This window comes from Antennarius striatus, chromosome 10, assembly GCF_040054535.1.
Source record: "Antennarius striatus isolate MH-2024 chromosome 10, ASM4005453v1, whole genome shotgun sequence".
NCBI lineage: Eukaryota > Metazoa > Chordata > Actinopteri > Lophiiformes > Antennariidae > Antennarius > Antennarius striatus.
Genome location: NC_090785.1, coordinates 3337249 through 3340000, shown reverse-complemented (window position 1 = coordinate 3340000; position 2752 = coordinate 3337249). Strand labels below are relative to the sequence as shown.

The window sequence follows — 2752 nt, the reverse complement described above, 5'->3', positions numbered from 1 at the left end:
GCTTCATTTTTGTCTCACCACAAAGACTTGTATTGTTGCTCTCTGTCTCTATTTCTCACCATAAAAATAACTTTCCTCCCTGGATTGGAATTACATCTCGGAATATAAAAGGGAGGCTCTTTTTTTGCCTAAACTGATGACAACAACATGCTTTGCTATCTGTCTGTCTGGACCGGACCGAGACGAAAACGAGGGCTTGATTGACGACAACGGCTGCTTCTGGGAATCAGAGTTTCGGTCATCTCAAACCGTGTTCGTGCGTGTGTGTGTGTGTGTGTGTGTGTATGCGTCAAGAGTGTGTATGTGTGTGTGTGTGCACACGCCAAGACCACAATGGGTGTTTGAATCAGGGGGATGATGTCGTCAAAAACACACTGTTTCTGTAGTCACCACCGCTAAACAGGATTTTCAAGCACACTTGATATCATCTGCATTAAGATGTGAAAATTGTCTTTTTTTTTTCTAAGAAAATCGAAGAAAAAAAGGCTTTATTGAAAAAAAATATTTTTATGTATTTTCACAAAATAGCTTTTAAATAAACTTGCTTACATACCGGTTGGATATAAACATGTCAATGTGTGATGAAGAAAGATAAAATACTAAACAGCTTCTAGTTCCATATTTTTAAAGCCAAATACATAAAGGGGATGAGATGGTGAAATAATGTAATTAATTCCTATTCTACTTTCCTGTATATTTTATTCTTTAACATTTTGGTGTTGATATGAAAAATATGTCAATGCTTGACATTTGGAATCAATCTTTCCATGTTTTTTCTTGTTGGAGTCGGTGCAGCGGTTTTTGCTTTTCTACCTTCGTCTCTTTGTTTGCCTCAGTGCTTTTTTGTTGTTTGTACTTTTTTTTTTTCGGACAAGGACAAGGGTCGTTCTACTTTCAAGAGGAAATTTATCTGTTTACACGCCATGAATGCAAAAGAAAAAAAAAAAAAAAAAAAACAAACACAAAAAAACAAATAAAAAAATAGTATGATATGGTGTTATTGCATCACATTTTGAACTGACATGGAAAAGAGGCATCAACATCCACATGGTTTACGTGGTTGGTTTTGAAATGCCAAATAAGTACGAGTGCCAAATTCTAGTGCCGGTAGTTCTGAGTATAGGCTTATTATAAACAATCACTGTCATCTCAGTGAATGTAAATGAGACATTCTGTAACTTTTGTAACTAGATGTACAGTCGGTGGCATTGACAGTACTAATACAATAGCCTTTTTTTTGCTTTGTTTTCCAGTCTCCATGTATTTGCATTGATCCGACAATGAAGTAGCACCAGTTGCATGTTGTTGACGCAAAATACTACATAAGTTTACTTCATGACTGCCAAACATGCGTTTTCATTCTAATGTTGAAGTTGTGAACTGTTTAAAATTTGAGATACGATGTTAGACATATATACGATATATACATATATACATATATTTTATATAAAGAGTTGAAATCTGAAAAATTATAGCCCCCCCCTTTAATATTGTAAAAGCTACTCTGCTTGGATTAAGAACTAAATTTGGTGTCTCTTTTCAGTTTTTTGTTTTACGGGTTATGCAGTCTCACACTGAGTTGACGATGAAACCGATCCAGACGAGCACTTGTAATTATATGACACGTTTTATTTTTTGATTCTTTTTCTGAATTTGACCGATGAAGAGTCCTCTACTGAATCACAAACGGAGGTTAACCGTACTATTATAATCACTGTTGTTTTTGTAATCAACAAATAGAAACATAGTATACCGTAGTTGCTTATCAATTTCATTGCATATTCAGGCTATTCTCACTGACATTTTGTATATGGAATGTGTGCTAACTTGTTTATTTTTTGGGACTCTTTCTAAATAAAAGTGACTGAACTCTTCTTATCTCTCGGTGTTTGTCTTTTATTTGGAGGACACGCGAACAACACCATCAACAGCATCATCATCATCATCATCATCATCATCATCATCATCATCATCATCATCATCATCCTGTCGGCTAGAGACGAAGCTCCAGTGCGGCCTTACGAGTGTCAGTCAGATGAGCGATGAGGTGCGTTTAGTCCACCTCATCCTGCTGAGAGATAACGAAGGCCTCTATGAAGATGCTTGAATTCCATCTGCTCTGTAAAGATAATCCCTATTTTCTCCCATGCATGCCGCATGCCGTCACACCTTGACGCTAATGACATCAAATTAACTGTAAGTTATCAATCAAGGACAGAAGGTCTAGAAAATGACCCCAAATTTATTAAATTCACAACTTTGTGCCTTTTTTTTAATTTATCAGTGCATAATCATAGGCAACTACATCATAACGTCCTCTATCATACATACATATATATATATATATATATATATATGTATATATATATATATACATATATATATATATAATTTATATATATAATTTTTATATATATATATAATTTATATATATATAATTTTTTTAAAAGTGAAGTGACTTGCTCTATTAATTATCCTTTAAGTGAAAATGATTTGTTGAAGTTAAATCCCCCCAGGAGCAAAGCTATCATTCTACTAATCAGTCCCACCACCGTTGTGTAATCAAGTGTGCTTATGGGCCATTAGTTCAGCCAATCACATCTCAGAGGGATGGTTAACCAAAATGAATCTTTACTCATGTGAGCAATAAGTCTTGGAGGTGCCCCCTCTCCCCCCCCCCTCACCCTGTCTCTCGTTCTCTTTCCCTCGGGGGCCCCGCTGGTCATCAATGGATGCGCTGATAGGATCCTCC

At 35.8% G+C, this 2752-nt stretch overlaps 1 protein-coding gene across 2 annotated transcripts in view; it reads left to right on the top strand.

The window, feature by feature from the left end:
- Nucleotides 1-1859, top strand: part of gria2b (glutamate receptor, ionotropic, AMPA 2b) — a 36159-nt gene extending 34300 nt beyond the window's left edge. For both annotated transcript variants that reach the window (XM_068325591.1, XM_068325590.1), the window contains exon 16: nucleotides 1-1859. This exon is cut by the window's left edge and continues 294 nt beyond it. The gene's annotated coding sequence lies outside the window, so the exon portion shown is untranslated.
- Nucleotides 1860-2752: the final 893 nt, after the last annotated feature.